Raw genomic sequence first — 17,967 nt, 5'->3', positions numbered from 1 at the left:
CAATTGAGTTGATTTCACTACATTTCAATTGAGATGGCCAACCAAGAGGTGGTGGTAGACTTATGAGCATGGCAGGCCATCAGGGTCACTTCCTCTCACATAGGATCAAGTTTCGACTCTCTTCTTAGAGAAGTTCATTCCACTTACCAAGAGAGATGAGTTGTACAACCAGTTTGAGCACTTGCAACAGGATAGTATGACTGTTACCCAATATGAGATGAGTTTCACAGAGTTGTCATGCTATGAAACTTTCCTGATTCCTATTCAGAAGGAAAGGGTACAGAGGTTCATTAAGGGTCTCAACTACAGTCTTATATTTGGGATGGCACAAGAGGTTGAGATTGAGACTACCTTTCACCAGGCTGTAGATATTGCTAGGAGATTAGAGCATATTCACTGGTAGGAGAGGGAGATAGAGAGGCCAAGAAGACTCGTGGTATTGGAGGACTTGTTAGTGCCTACTTTGGGGTAAGAGTCACCACATTAGAGGCTATTCTAGTAGGTTAGTTCAGTCACCACTTCAGACTTCATGTGGTGCTCTAGCTATCCATGGATTTCATGCTACTCGTCTAGGGCAGTCGTCATTAAGTGAACCTCCCGCACATGGTTCCCATAGTGCATCTTTTGGTCACAGTTTTATAGTTGTTATTCTAGTTGTTGGGGAAGGCTCGATCCTAGCAGCAATGTCAGTTGAGATCTTGATTTGAGTGTGGGGACTCGAGGCACATGAGGAGGGATTATCCCAGGCTTCGGATGGGTGTATCTCAGTAGGGCACCCAGACCATGATTCCCACAACAACTGCTACACCACCTGCACAACTAGCTAGAGGTGGTGGTTTGGTAGGTAGAGGTCTTTCGAGAGGTGGACGCGAAACTCGTTGTTATGCTTTCCCTTGTAGGCCTGAGGCGGTTGCATTTGATGCAGTCATCACAAGTATTACTTCAGTCTATGATAGAGTTGCTTCAGTATTGTTTGATATAGGTTCTACTTATTCGTATGTGTCATCCTACTTTGCATTATATTTGTATATGACTCGTAATTCTTTGGATATTCATGTTATGTGTCTACACCTATTGGAGATTCTATCATGGTGGATCGTGTCTATCGTTCTTGTGTGGTTTCTATCAACGGGTATGATACTAGGGTTGATCTCTTATTATTATACATGTTTGATTTTGAGGTGATCCTTGGCATGGATTGGTTATCCTCGTATCATGCTCTCTTAGAATGTCACACCAAGAACATGACTTTGGCTATGCCAAGACTGCCTAGGTTGGAGTGGCAAAGGTCACTAGTTCATTCTACAGGTAAGGTGATTCCATTCCTGAAGGCTCAACATATGGTTTAGAAGGAATGTCTAGCATATTTTGCTTTTGTTCGGGATTTTAGTGTAGAGGTTCCTTCCATGGATTCGATACTGGTGGTAAAAGAGCTTCCGGATATGTTTCTTTCGAATTTGTTGGGTATGCCACCGGATCAAAATATTGATTTTGATATTGAATTGGTTCTGGGCATTCAACCCATATCTATTCCACCATATTGCTTGACTCTAGTAGAGTTGAAGGAATTGAAGGAACAGTTGCAGGATTTGCTTGATAAGGGATTCAATAGATCGAGTATTTCTCCTTGGGGAGCACCAATATTGTTTGTGAAGAAGAAATATGGTACGATGAGGATGTGCATTGATTACAAACAGTTGAACAAAATTACTATCAAGAAAAAGTATCATTTCCTCATATTGATTATTTGTTCGATCAGCTTCAGGGTGCTAATGTGTTTTCTATGATTGACTTGAGACCGGGTTACTATCAATTGAAGATTAGGGCTTTGGATATCCCTAAGGTGGTGTTTAGGATTCGATATGGTCATTTTGACTTCTTGGTGATGTCATTTGGTTTGACTAATGCTCCAACGGCTTTTAGGGATTTGATGAACTGAGAGTTCAAGCCTTATATAGATTCCTTTCTGACTGTATTCATTGATGATATCTTGGTATATTCTCTTAGTAGAGAGGATCATGAACAACACTTGTGGATTGTTCTTTCGACCTTGAATGATCGGAATCTTTACGCTAAGTTTCTGAAATGTGATTTTTGTTAGTTGGATTCCTGGGTTATGTTGTGTCGAGTGATGGTATATGGTTGATCTGATGAATATTGAGGTGTTTCATAGTTAGCCTAGACCTACTATAGAAATAGAGATCAGGAGTTTCTTAGGTTTGGTAGGCTACTATCGTCACTTTGTAGAGGGGTTTTCGAGCATTGCAGCCTCATTGACTAAGTTGAATCAGGCGGGAGCTTAGTTCTGATGGTTTAAGGAGTGTGAAGAGAGCTATCAAAAGCTCAAGACTAATTTGACTACAGACCCAATGTGTTGCCCACAGATTCTGGGCCATACACTATGTATTATGATGCTTCACGTGTTGGTCTTGATACGGTGTTGAAGTAGGACTTCAAGGTGATTGCTTATGCATCACGGCTGTTGAAGACTCATGAGAATAATTATCCAGTTCATGACTTGGAGTTGGCAGTGATAGTGCATGCGCTCAAGATTTGGAGGCTTTACTTATATGGTGTATCATGTGAGGTTAACACTGATCATCAGAGCTGTTAACACTTGTTCAAGCTAAAGGATTTGAATTTGAGGCAGCAGAGGTGGCTTAAGTTGCTTAAGGATGATTATATCACTATCTTGTATCATCCAGGTAAGGTAAATATGGTAGCGGATGCCTTGAGTAGAAAGGTAAAGAGCGTGGGGAGTTTGGAATATATTCTAGCTAAGGAGAGGCCTTTGGCAATGGATATTCAGGCCTTGGCCAATAAATTTGTGAGAATAGATATTTCTGGGCCTAGCAGATTTCTTTCTTGTCTTGCTATGCAGTCCTCCGCATTTGAGCATATTAAGACTCGCTAGTATGATGATCCATACTTGTTGGTGCTTAAAGACACGGTGCAACGAGGTGGTTCTCAGAAGGTGGTTATTGGGGATGATGGTGTTAAGCGACTTCAGGGTCATATTTTTGTGCCTAATGTTGATAGTTTGAGATAGTTGATTCATGATGAGGCTTACATTTTGTGGTATTCTATTCATCCAGGTGGTACGAAGATGCATCCTAATTTGAAGCAGCATTACTGGTGGCAGAGGATGAAGAAACACATTATGGGGCATATTTTGTGGTGTTTGAATTTTCAAAAGTCAGGTATGAGCATCAGAAAGTGGGTGGTTTGCTTTAGAAGATAGATATACAAGAGTGAAAGTGGGAGTGCATTACTATGCACTTTGTGGTAGGTTTGCCATAGACTTTGAGTAAGTGTGATGCCATTTGGGTCATTATTGATAGATTGACCAAGTCAGCTTATTTCATTCTGGTGATGACTTTTTACACTTCAAAGAAGTTGGCTCAGATCTACAACTGAGATATTGTTCACTTGCATAGTGTGTCATCTCGATCATTTTAGACCACGACACTCAATTTATATAGCACGTTTGGAGGGAAGTTCAGCGTGAGTTGGGCACATGGGTGGAGCTCAGCACTACATTTCACCCACAGATGGATAGACAGTCTGAGCGGACTATTTAGGTTCTTGAGGATATGTTGACAGCATACGTTATAGATTTTGTAGGCTATTAGGATTAGTTCCTACCATTGGCAGTGTTTGCTTACAGCAATAACTACAGTCTGATATTTAGATGGCTCCATGTGAGGCCTTATATGGTAGACGATGTTGCTCCCTAGTTGGTTGGTTTGAGCCTGGTGAGGCTAGGTTGTTAGGTACAGACTTGGCGTGATGCTCTAGAGAAGGCGAAGTTGATTCAAGGAGAGGCTTCACACAACTCCATCCAGGTAGAAGCGTTATGTTGATAGGAAGGTTCACGATATGGTGTTTATGGAGAAAGAGTAGGTGCTTATAAAGGTCTTGCTTGTGAAAGGCATGATGAGGTTTGAAAAGAAAGACAAGTTTAGCTCGGGGTTTATTGGCCCATTTGATATGTTGTAGAGAGTTGGTGAGGTCATTATGCTTGCTTTGGCTCCTAGTCTTTCGGGAGTTCATATGGTATTTCATATTTCTATGCTACGGAAGTATCATGAAGATAAGTCGCTTGTTTTGGACTTCAGCATAGTGTAGTTAGATTAGAACTTGTCGTATGAAGAACAACCAATAGACATTTTGGATAGGCAGGTTCAGAAGAAGATTAGGTCAAAGGAGATCATGTCGGTGAAGGTGCCTTGGATAGGCCAATCGAGTGAGGAGGCTACTTGGGAGGCCAAGTCATATATTCAAAGAGATATCTGCATCTTTTCAGCAGTTTAGGTACATTTATAAACCTCGTTCAAGGATAAACGTTAGTTTAAGAGGTGGAGAATGTAACGACTCAATCGGTAATTTTGAGTAACGACTCGATCGGTAATTTTGAGTATTAGAACGTCTTAATCCGATTTGATGCTTCTCGCATGTATTTATGATGTTTTTTGACTTGTGGGGATGGGTGATTTGATTTTCTTGGGTCCGGGAGTGATTTGGAACACTTGTTTTATTTTGAAAGCCTCAAGTTAGAAGAGTCAGCCGATGTTTGACTTTTGTATAAACAATCTTAGATTGGTGATTTGAGGATTCCAATAGGTTCTTATGGTTATTTTGGACTTAAGCATATGTTCGGATTTGGTTTTAGATACTCCTAGAAGATTTTGACTCGATTTACCGAAAGTTGGCAATTTGAAGAATTGGAGAGTTCATAAGTTTGATAGATAGTTGACTTTGATGTTAGCAAAGTCTGATTGTTGTTTCGGGATTATGGATATGTTCATTTATTTGAGTGGAACTTGTGTGAAAAGTTTGTTGTGATCCGAAATGTTTAGGCATGAATCGGACGCTTGGTTGGAAGTTTAGATGTTTATGAATTTTAAAGAGTTCAACATGTGGTTCGGCCTTTGATTCTTCGTTGTGATGATTTCGTATGTGTTTGGAGGACTTGATAGGTCCAAGTAGTGTTTATGGACTTGTTGGTATGATTGGACGCAGTCACGGGGGACAAGTGAGTTTCAGACCACCTGGAGCATGTTTGTGATAGTTGATTTTTGCTGGTATCTAGTGTGCATGGCAAATGCAGGGGAAATATCGCGGTCGCGAAGAAGGAATTTTGCCTTGAGGTTTTGGCCTTAGTGCTCGCGAAGTTGAAGTCGCATTTGCGAAGGGGCTGAGTCACTGGCCTTTATGTTCGCGAAGGAGCTGGTTGTATTCACGAAGAGGTGAGGCAGATGGCCTTCGCATTCGTGAAGGAGGATTTTGGGCAGAGGGAGACTTGTGCTTCGCAAACCCAAGGCTTGGGCTGTGTTTGCGAAGGGTATCCTTGCGTAGTGCATTTAAGTGGGTGATTATTCAAGGAGATTTTCATACAAGGAAAGAGGTTAAGTAATTTATACTCATTGTTGGATGTTGGCTTACCTAGTCATATGGATTCGATGTTATCATGATTGTTGGTGAGATTTTGGGTCGTGACAAAGTTGGTATCAGAGCTCTAGGTTCATGGGTTATACGGGTCATCAGCATGTCTGGTTGAGTCTTGCAGATCGGTATAGAGATATATATACTTATCTTCGAGAGGATATGAGATAGTTAGAATACTTCACTTCCTTCATTTCTCTATTGTACAACTTTATTTCATCCTAAAGTTTGAATCTTTACACTTCTATTCTCTCACAGATAGTGAGAACGCGTTCTTCCGTAGCTGTTGAGCAGGAGCTAGTACCACAGGCCAGAGCCGAGAGAGGCAGAGGCCTAGGCATGGCTAGAGTTCAGGACAGAGCACGTACGGCCGCACCTATAAGAGGTAGAGCACCTGCAATCCCGTGTGCTCATGCTAGATCAGTTTCTAAGAGCCACAGGTAGCTCCAATGGTGAAGCAAGTTCCAGCTCATATGGTTCCACCGGGTCCAACTCAGATTCTCGAGGGCTTTGTTTCTACTCCAGTGCTTCAGGATGCTTGGTCTAGATCTTGAGTTATTTTGATGTGTTGGCATAGGCCGGTATGATTCCTTTGATTCCATATACTTATCAGTATCAAGAGGGAGCACAGACCCCAGCTATTCACACTCTGAAGCTAGCGACTACTACATTTTAGACTCAATGAGTTTCAGTTGTTCCACATATTAGGACGATTAAGACTGTTGCTAGAGTTAGGCCTGAGATTAGACTTGCTATGACTGTGGAGGAGCAGGAGAAGATGGATCCATTTTAGAAGTCAGATCCTCCATGTTATAGTGGTGATCCCACAACTGAAGCTCAAGAGTTCTATGATAGGTTTCATGAGATTCTATGTAATTTGGGACTTGTAGAGTCCAATAGAGTTGATTTCACTACATTTCAATTGAGATGTCCAACCAAGATGTGGTGGCAGACATATGAATCGGGAAGGTGAGCAGGGTCACTTCCTTTTACATGTGCTCAATTTTTTACTCTCTTCTTAGAGAAGTTCATTCCACTCACCAGGAGATATGAGTTTGCACAACCAGTTTGAGCACTTGCAGCAGGATGGTATGACCGTTACTCAATATGAGATGAGTTTCACAAAGTTGTCATACTATGCAACTTTCATGATTCCTATTGAGAACTAAAGGGTACGGAGGTTCGTTGAGGGTCTCAGCTACAGTCTTATGTTTAGGATGGCACGAGAGGTTGAGACTGAGACTACCTTTCACCAAGCTGTAGAGATTGCTAGGAGATTGGAGCGTATCCACTGGCAGGAGAGGGAGATAGAGAGGCCAAGAAGCCTCGTGGTATTGGAGGATTTAGTGGTGCCTACTCTAGGGGCAAGGGTTACCATGGTAGACGCTATTCTAGTAGGCCAGTTCAGTCAGCACTTCAGACTTCACATGGTGCTCTAGCTAGAAATAGATTTCATGCTACTCGTCTAGGGTAGTCATCATTCAATGAACCTCCCGCACGTGGTTCCCATAGGCATCTTCAGGTCAGGGTCCTTATAGTGGTTATTTCAGTCGTTCGGGGAAGGCTCAGGCATATCATCCATGTTTGCTGAGAGCTTGCTTTGAGTGTGGGGACTCAAGGAATATGAGGAGGGATTATCCCAGGCTTCGGATGGGTGTATCTCAACAGGGCACCCAAACCATGATTCCAACACCAGCTACTACACCACCTACACAACCAGCTAGAGGTGAAGGTTAGGCAGGTAGAGGTCTTTCTAGAGGTGGATGCGAAGCTCGTTGCTATGCTTTCCCTAGTAGGCCTGAGGCGGTTGCATCGGATGGAGTCATCACAAGTATTGCTTTAGTATTTCATAGAGTTGCTTCAGTATTGTTTGATATGGGTTCTACTTATTTGTATGTGTAATCCTATTTTGCATTATATTTGGATACGCCTCGTAATTCTTTGGATATTTGTTTTTATGTGTCTACACCTGTTGGAGATTCTATCGTGGTGGATCGTGTTTATCGTTCTTGTGTGGTTACTATCAATGGGTATGATACGATGTTTGATCTCTTGTTATTATACATGTTTGATTTTGAGGTGATCCTTGGCATGGATTAGTTATCCCCGTATTATGCTATCTTAGATTGTCATGCCAAGACTGTGACTTTGCCAATTTCAAGACTTCCTAGATTAGAGTGGAGATGGTCACTAGTTCATTATACAAGTAAGATGATTTCATTCCTGAAGGCTCAACATATGGTTTAAAAGGGATGTCTAGCATATTTCACTTTTGTTCGGGATTCTAGCGTAGAGGTTGCTTTCATGGATTCGGTACTGGTGGTAAAAGAGTTTTCAGAGATGTTTCCTTTGGATTTGCTGGGTATGCAACCGGATCGTAATATTGATTTTGGTATTGACTTGGTTCTGGGCATTCAACCCATATCTATTCAACCATATTGCATGACTCCAGTAGAGTTGAAGGAATTAAAGGAACAATTGTAGGATTTGCTTGATGAGGGATTCATTAGACCGAGTGTTTCTCCTTGGGGCACGCCAATGTTGTTTGTGAAGAAGAATATGGTACTATGAGGATGTGCATTGATTACAAACTTTTGAACAAAGTTACTATCAAGAAAAAATATCATTTCCTCATATTGATGGTTTGTTCGATCAACTTCAGGGTGCTAAGGTGTTTCTAAGATTGAATTGAGATCGGGTAACTATCAATTGAATATTAGGGCTTTGGATATCCCTAAGACGGCTTTTAGGACTCGATATGGTCATTTTGACTTCTTGGTGGTGTCATTTGGTTTGACTAATGCTCCCGCAACTTTTAGGGATTTGATGAACCGAGTGTTCAAGCCTTATATAGATTTATTTCTAAATGTATTCATTGATGATATCTTGGTATACTCTTGTAGTAGAGAGGAGCATAAGCAGCACTCGTGGATTGTACTTTCGACCTTGAAGGATCGGAAGCTTTACACTAAATTTTTGAAATGTGAGTTTTGTCAAGTGCATTCCTAGGTTATGTTGTGTCGAGTGATGGTATATGGTTGATCTAATAAAGATTGAGGTGGTTCAGAGTTGGCCTAGACCTATTACAGCAACAGAGGTCAGGATTTTCTTAGGTTTGGCAGGCTACTATCGTCGCTTTATGGAGGGTTTTTCCTCCATTGCATCCTCATTGACTAAGTTGACTCAAAAGGGAGCTCAGTTCAGATGGTTCAAGAAGTGTGAAGAGAGCTATCAAAAGCTCAAGACTTCTTTGACTACAACCCCAGTGTGTTGCGCAGGGATTCTGGGCTATACACTGTGTATTGTGATACTTCATGTGTTGGTCTTGGTGCGGTGTTGACATAGGATGTCAGGGTGATTGCTTATGCATCACGATAGTTAAAGACTCATGAGAATAATTATCTAGTTCATGACTTGGAGTTGTCAGCGATATCCCATACGCTAAAGATTTGGAGGCATTACTTATATGGTGTATCATGTGAGGTTAGCACTGATCATCATAGTCTTCAACACTTATTCAAGACAAAGGATTTGAATTTGAGGCAGCAGAGGTGGCTTAAGTTACTTAAGGACTATTATATCACTATCTTGTATCATTCAGGTACGACAAATGTGGTAGCGGATGCCTTGAGTAGAAAGGTAAAGAGCGTGGGGATTTTGGCATTTATTCCAGTTAAGGAGAGGTCTTTAGCAATGGATGTTCAGGCCTCGACCAATATATTTGTGAGATTAGATATTTCTGAGCCTAGCAGAGTTCTTTCTTGTTTTGATGTGCATTCCTTCGCGTTTGAGCGTATTAAGACTCGCCAGTATGATTATCCACATTTGTTGGTACTTAAAGACACAGTGCAACGAGGTGGTGCTAAGAAGGTGGTTAATGGGCATAATGGTGTTATGCGACTTCAGGGTTAGATTTGTGTGCCTAATGTTAATGATTTGAGATAGTTGATTCTTGAAGAGGCTCACATATTCAATTTATCTAGGTGATACGAAGATGCATCCTAATTTGAAGCAGCATTACTTGTGGCAGAGGATAAAGAAGGACATTATGGGGCATGTTTTGCGGTGTTTGAATTGTCAACAGGTCAGGTATGAGCATTAGAAATTGTGTGGTTTTGCTTTACAAGATAGATATACATGAGCGAAAGTGGGAGCGCATTACTATGGACTTTGTGGTAGGTTTGCCACTAACTTTGAGGAAGTGTGATTCCATTTGGGTCATTGTTGATAGATTGACCAAGTCAGCTCATATCATTCTGGCGATGACTTCTTACACTTCAGAGAAGTTAGCTCAGATCTACAACAGAGATATTGTTCGCTTGCATGGTGTGTCCTTTTTATCATTTCAGACCGCATCACTTAGTTTACATCTCACTTTTGGAGGGTCGTTCAGCATACGTTGGCCACACGGGTGGAGCTCAACACTATATTTCACCCGTAGATGGATGGACAGTCTGACCGGACTATTTAGGTCCTTGAGGATATGCTGACAACATGCGTTATAGATTTTTAGGCTATTGGCATCAGTTCCTACCATTGGCGGAGTTTGCTTACATAAACAACTACTGGTCCGTTATTTAGATGGCTCATGTTAGGCCTTATATGGTAGACCATGTTGCTCCCTGGTTTAATGGTTCGATCATGGTGAGGCTAGGTTGTTGGGTACAGACTTGGTACGTGATGCTCTGGAGAAGGTGAAGTTGATCCAGGAGAGGCTTCGCATAGCTCAGTCTAGGCAGAAGAATTATGCTGATAGGAAGGTTCGCGATATGGTTTTTATGGAGAAAGAGAAGGTGCTTCTGAGGGTCTCGCCTATGAAGGGCATGATAAGCTTTAGATAGGCCAACCAATCGAGAAGGCTACTTGGGAGGCCGCGCCAGATATGCAAAGATATATCTGCATCTTTTCAGCAGTTTAGGTACATTTCTAAACTTGCTTGAGGATGAACGTTAGTTTAAGAGGTGGAGATGTAACGACTCGACCGATCATTTTGAGTATTAGAACCTTGTTCCCCTATTTTATGCTTTCCGTATGCTTGTTTGATTTTTATGACTTTTGGGAATAGGTGGTTTGGCTTTCATGGGGTCCGGGAGTGATTTGGAACACTTAGTTTTATTTTGGAAGCCTTAAGTTAGAAGAGTTGACCAATATTTGACTTTTGTGTAAACGACTTCAGATTGGTGATTTGAGGTTTCCAATAGGTTCGTATGGTCATTTTGGACTTAGTCGTATGTCCGGATTTGGTTTTTGATACTCCTAGATGATTTTGACTCGATTTACAGAAAGTTGGCAATTTAAAGAATTGGAGAGTTCGTAAGTTTGACGGATAGTTGACTTTGATGTTAGCGGACTCTGATTGTTGTTTCGAGACTGTGGATAGGTTCATTTTGTTAAGTGGAACTTTTGTGCAAAGTTTGGTTGTGATATGAAGTGTTTAGGCATGAATCAAACGCTTGGTTGGAAGTATAGAAGTTCATGATCTTAAGAGAGTTCAACATGTAGTTTGGCCTTTGATTCTTAGATATGATGATCTGGTATTTTTTTGGAGGCCTTTATAGGTCCAGGTAGTGTTTGTTGACTTGTTGGTATGATTGGACGGGGTCACGGGGGGCTCGGGTGAGTTTCAGACGACCCAGAGCGTGTTTGTGATAGCTGAATTTTGCTGGTATCTAGTGTGCATCGCAAATGCGTGGGAAGGGTCGCGGTCGCGAATAAGGAAATTTGCCTTGAGGTTTTGGCCTTCGTGTTTGCGTAGGTGAAGTCGCATTTGTGAAGGGGCCGAGTCACTGGCCTTCACATTCACGTAGGAGCTGGTCACATTCATGAAGATGTGAGGCAGATGGCCTTCGCATTCGCGAGACTCATGTCGCATTCGCGAAGGAGGATTTCGATCAGAGGCAGACTTGTGCTTTGCAAACGCGAGGCTTGGGATGCGTTAGTGAAGGGTATCCCTGCGTAGTGCATTTAAGTGGGGATTTCGGGATTTTTGTCCATTCTCTCATATTTTGAACCCTAGACTAAGAAAAGGGTGATTATTCAAGGAGATTTTCATAGATGGAAAGAGGTTAAGTAATTTCTACTCATTTGTGGTTATATTTCAAGAATCCGCATGGATTTGCTACACCTATAACATGGGATTTTGAAGTTAAATTTGGGTGTTTTTCCTACAACTTAAGAGAGTGTAAATTGAGCTTATGAGGAATAATTTGGGCTTGGATTTTAAAACTAAATACATATTGGACTCGTGAGGTTATGGGTAAACGAGATATACCTCTAAATGTGGGTTTGACCATGTAGGCCCGGATTGACTTTTGTTGGCATTTTGGAAATTGATTAAAGATTGAAGCTTTATTTGTTTGGAATTGAATCCTATGATTTTATTTGACATTATTAAGTATTGTTTTGTTAGATTCGAGCTGGTGGAAGGTCATTTCTAAAGGAAATGTAGTTTTGGAGGGTTGATTTGGCTTGCTAAGTTACGTATCTTTCCAAATCTTGATTTAAGGTAATAACCCTTAGGATATGACCTTGTTTGCTTAATTGAAATATGTCGGATATACGAGGTGACGAGCATATATACAGGTGTTGTGTATGATTCATGACCGGATTAGAGTTTAGGCTTTTATTATGCCTTGTTTGCTTTCGTGTCTTCCATGATTTATGTTTTAATCAATTTTATAACCACATGAGCTTATTCCTCCATGCTAGTATCCATGTTTAGGACTACTACTTCGTAATTGGCCAAGATGGGATACTCATGAAATTGTTGTTATACTTGATTTAGTCGTAGTCATGATTTACATCTTGAACACACATCCACACTTCTATTTATTGTGTCTTTGTGAACCTCATTGATTATTTGTGATCATATACCTCTTTAAAGATGAAATTTTATTTCGGTCTAATATTATGGGACATTTGGACATGTTGAGCAGATTAAATTGGATGTGGCACGAGATTTCTATCGCGCGGCTATTGTGATACTATTATTGTTGCGGCATGAGGTTTTTGCCGTGTAGTTATGGTGATATTGTTACTGTTATGCTATGAGGTATTTGCCAAGCAGTGTGTGGATATGGATCCACCCCCTAGGGTTTGCTTCTCATGTTTCTCTCTTGATGGCATACACACAGGTTGTGATAAATTGACAGATGCTTGGTTGATTCTGATATAGAATCCGATGTGGTGAGTTTTGAGCATAAAGGTGGATGCTTTGACCATTCAAGTGAATTCTTTATACCATATCATGCATTATACATGCTATGTATGTTGAATGCTAACATGCTACTTGATGCCTTTGTTATATGCCTTATAACTGTCCATGTTGAGTTGATAACTCTTGATATAATCTTTGGCGATATTGAATCTCTTTTCATAGTCTTGTTTTATATAATATGAATTTTACATGTTTATTTGATTAGTAGGTATCACATGACTTGAACTTTGTCACTATTTCACTGAGGTTAATCTTGATACTTACTAAGTTCATGTTGTCCTGTACTCATACTATATTTTTGCATATTTTTGTGCAGCTCCGGGCATTAGCAGTAGCAAACTTCAAGAGGGTGTCTAGTAGTTGATAAAGAGGACTTGAGGTAATGCTGCATGATCACTCGTACACCCTTGGAGTCCTTTTCCTCCTATTTTCATACTGTTATTCAGATTTCAGATTGTTTTGTATTATTGAGAAATTTCTTTTATCTTATTTTAGAGATCGTGACGCCGTACTACCTTGTTTTGGAGGATTGTTGTTACAATGTATTTATACTTTCCGTTGTTGAAAGACTTATTCTGTTATTTATACTATTTCAGTGCTACTACATCTTAATTATGTTGGGTTTGCTCTATGTTGGATGTTGGCTTACCTAGTCATAGGGGTTAGGTGCTATCGTGACTGTTGGTGGGATTTTAGGTCATGACACTTATGGGCTTGCTTTGCCTCCTAGTGTTTCGGGAGTTCATCAAATATTTCATGTTTTTTATGCTTCGGAAGTAACATAAAGATAAGTCAGACGTTCTGGACCTCAGCACAATGCAGTTAGATGATAATTTGGTTTATGAAGTAGAACTAGTGGCCATTTTGGATAGGCAGGTTCAAAAGCTCAGGTCAAAGGAGGTCGCTTTGGTGAAGGTGATTTAGAGAGGCCAACTGAGCAAGGAGGCTACTTGGGAGACCAAGTGTGATATGTTGAGAAAATACCCATATCTTTTTGGCAGTTTAGGTACATTTCTAAACCCGTTCATGGACAAATGTTTGTTTTAGAGGTACAGAATGTAACAACCCAATTGGTCGTTTTGAGTTTTAGAACTCTGTTCCCCTATTTGTAGGTTCATTTGATGTTATATGACTTGCAGGGATGGGTGGTTTTTGGTTTTTGTGGGGTTCGAGGGTGAGTTGGAACCCTTAGTTCTATTTTGGAAGCCTTAAGTTTTATGAGTTGATCAAGGTTTAATTTTTGAGTAAAATGACCTTAGAATCGGGATTTGAACTTCCAATAGGTTCGTATGATGATTTTGGACTTAGGCATGTGTTCAAATTTGATTTTGGAGGTTCCTAGGAGAATTCGGCACCATTTATTGAAAGTTGGCATTTTGAAGAAATTTTGAGTTCATAAGTTTGACCAATAGTTGACTTTGATGGTATCAAACTCCGATTAGTATTCTAGGACTGTGGATATGTTCGTGTGATTGGATGAAACTTATATGCAAAGTTTGATTGAGGTTCAAGGTGCCTAGCTATGAATCATATGCTTGGTTGGAAGTTTATGAACTTAAGAGATTCCAACAAGTGGTTTGGCCTTTGATTCTTAGATGTGATGAACTCCGTATGTGTTTTGAGGCCTTGGATAGACCCAGTTAGTGTTTATGGACTTGTCGATATGATTGGACGGTGTCCTAAGTGGCTAGGGTGAGTTTTGGACTACCTTGAGCATGTTTGAGATTGCTGGTTTTTGCTGGTGTCTAGTGTGCTTCGCGATCGCAGAGCTTGTCAAGTGATCACGTAGGAGTTTTTTTACTCATCGCGATCACATAGTTGGGGATACGATCGCGTAGAGGAGAGAGAGGGGGCTGAGGTTTTTGTCCTTTGCGGTCGCATGGTTTCATTTTGTGATCGCGTAGCTTTAGGAAGGTGAAGTATTGTGATCACGTGGTTGTGGTTGCTACCGCATAGTAGGATTGGCCAGGGGTGAATGGTGCTTTGCGACTGCGTTGGCACTTTTGCAATTGCGTAGGGGTGATTCTGTAGTGCCACACGCTTGTAGGAGTAGTTTCGCGATCGCAAAGAGTATTTTTTTCTCCAAGGGTATTTTAAGTCGAGAAATTCGGGATTTTGTCCATTTTTCACATTTTTGAGTTTTGAAGAACGAGAGGAGGAGAATTTTAAGCGGATTTCACTACTAACTTGAGGATAACTAGTTTCTACTTGATCTTGATCATATATCTTGATTCCCTTGAATTTCGACACCCAAATACATGGAATTTTAAAGGAATTTGGGATTTTTGTTTACAACTTAAGAGAGTATATTTTGAGGTTTTGAGTACCGATTTGGACTCAAATTTGGAATCTAATCACATATTTGTACTTGTAAGGTTATGGGTTAACGAGAACTAGTCCTAAACTCGGGTTTTGACCATGTGTGCCCTGTTTCACTTTTGTTGACTTTTTGGGAATTGATTAAAGATTGAAGTTTTATTGTTTGGAATTGGTTTTTATGATTTTATTTGACCTTATTAAGTGTTAATTTAGCTAGTTTTGAGCTGGTTGGAGGCAAATTCTAAAGGAAAAGCAGTATTGGATTGTTGAGCTTGTTCCAACAAGAGATAAGTATATTGGTTAACATTAACTTGAGGGAATTAGGTTGTATATGGTCTTATGTGCTATGTTCTTAGTGTGTTGGGGGCGATGTATATTCGTGGTGACGAGCGTATATATGTATGCAAGGTTATAGTATGCTGGGGTAGAGTTAGTCTTATTTATGCTTTTGTTTGTTTATGTATTATCTGCTTATGCTATAATGGACTCTGAGACTACTCAATTATGCGTATGTTAGTGATCATATTTAGGCCTTGTTGAGAAATACCTTCGAGATGTCTTTTGAGATGTTTGTTTCCTATTGCACCTTGTCATGCTTATCTATTTTCGTATGTTAATCATATTTCCGTATCTATATCCATGCACTCTACTATGCTTGTCATTGATACACACGTGCTTGGTGTGAACCAAGTATTGACTTATTATATACAAGTTTCGGCTTTCCCATGACCACTAGACGGAAGTTTCCCGTCTTCCAGAACGGTAAGGCAAGTGGATCAGGTTGCACGCTGCAATGATATTAATATGGGACCGGGTTGCATGTTGCAACAGTAGCATGATTAGACCGGATTACTCGCCGCAATGGAGATGATACATTGTGCTTATTTCTTATATATCTCTTCTCTCTTGTGTAATTCGTTCATAAGGTTATGATTATGTTGTCATATCCCTGATACTTTTTTATTAGTTCTCTTATTTGACCTCTTTCATTATTACTCGTCTTTTCTCTTGTTCTGATTTTTGTTTATTACTTGCACATGTTTATAAAGTGAGTGTCTTGTCTTAGCCTCGTCACTACTTCATTGAAGTTATGCTCGATACTTACTAAATACGTTGGGTCGGTTGTACTCATACCACACTTCTGCATATCTTGTGCAAGTATTGGTACCAAATGAGTTTCCAAAGGTGCTTAGCTGTGGACAGTGGAGACTCAAGGTAGTACCGCATATCCGTTTGCATGCTCTGGAGTCACCTTATTTATCGTTATTAATGTTATTTGATTCTGACGGTATTGCATTTACTTTGGATCTTTGTAATTAGCACTTGGTAGAGCTCATGTGCTCAGTGACACCAGTTCTAGGGGTTGTATGTTGTCCCGTACTTCTACTTCAGTTTTAGATTTATTATCTATGACATGTATCTATTTTAGAATATTGTGGTAGTTCTTTCTACTATAATTGAATGTTTGGTAGTTGTATCTGTTGCTTCGCCTAGATGGCATGTTAGGTGCCATCACGATCTTTGGTAGGATTTTGGGTTGTGACAATAACCTTGGCGCCCACATATACGCATGTCACCTTGCATATAGATCACCTTATGCTAGATCTATTCTTCAAAATCCACCTTTCCGAGCTCCAAAGCCATCCAACGAGTCCAATCTATCCCAAACAATACTCAACGAAGTGAAATAAAGCTATAAAAACCAACTCCAAACAATGAAGATTCAATCTTTCATCAAATCCCAAAAGTCAATAAAAAGTCAACCCAAGCTACATGATCAAAACTCTAGTCTAAGGTTGGATCCCATTGACTCATAATCCTAAACGTCCAAATATGTGATTATTTTCCAAATCCAAATCCAAATCCAAATCGGAACTCAAAACCTTAATATACACTTTTCTAACTTTTGGACAAAACCCCATCTTTTCTTGTTCCATCTCATGTTTTGATGTTAACTCTAGCGATAGATTCATGTATAAATCATAGATTTAGATTATAATCACTTACCCCAAGCATATAGATAAAGATTTAGGTCAAAACCTCCCAAAATCGAGCTTCCAATTAGACCTGGGCGCTGGCCCTTTTTGCCTTTCTGAATGCAGCGCCACATGCACTGCAATGTGGTGTCTTGGGCGCCAGCACTAGACTCTCCCAAAAGCTGCAATTCCATCCTTCATTAAAATAGTCATAACGTTTTGCACAAAATATAGAAATGACAAATAATTTGAATTTCTGAAAAACTAAATTCAAAGGGCTATAACTTTTGTTCTTGGTTTATCTCCAAATTCCTTATATATTTGGAGAAATACTCTTGTGAAGTCAGGCTAGCTACAGAAAAGCCCTGTTTCAGCAACGCAATTCTTCTAAAACTTGCTCCAAATGCGCTGAAATTCACCCAAGCCCCTGGGGTCCCCTGCAAACCATCCCCAAAAAATCCAAATACCCTATATGGACTTGTGTAAAGGTTAAAAATACAAAGCAAAATGCAATAACACAAATGTCAATCGCAAGTCAAACTTATGAACTCTAAAGTTCTTCAAACTGCTAACTTTCAATAAAAAACGTTGAATCCTTCCCGGGCCACCCAAGGCCCGATCCAAAAATATGTATAAATAAAAATCAATATTTAAACTTGTTGAAACATGATATTCGTTGTTGTATGGTATACCCACCTAATTTGTATTGTAATCATACACTTCGCACATACATACACCTTAGCATGCTATTTTATCAGTCCTTGATTATGTGATTTGATATTTGTTGACTGCATCCATGTACTCTTGTATATGCTTTCAGTGATATGGACTGGAATGACAGCACGTGAATGGTCTGTGCCGGTTGAGCTATTATAGCACATGATTTATCCGTGCAGTGTGTGGATAAGGATCCACCTCCTAGGTTCGTCCTCTCATGTTTCTCTCTTGATGACATACATGTGGATTATGGAAACTAATTAGTGTTTGATTTTTATGTATCTTCTCTATATA

The sequence above is a fragment of the Nicotiana tabacum genome, chromosome 9, assembly GCF_000715075.1.
Source record: "Nicotiana tabacum cultivar K326 chromosome 9, ASM71507v2, whole genome shotgun sequence".
NCBI lineage: Eukaryota > Viridiplantae > Streptophyta > Magnoliopsida > Solanales > Solanaceae > Nicotiana > Nicotiana tabacum.
This window is presented reverse-complemented; position numbering follows the sequence as displayed.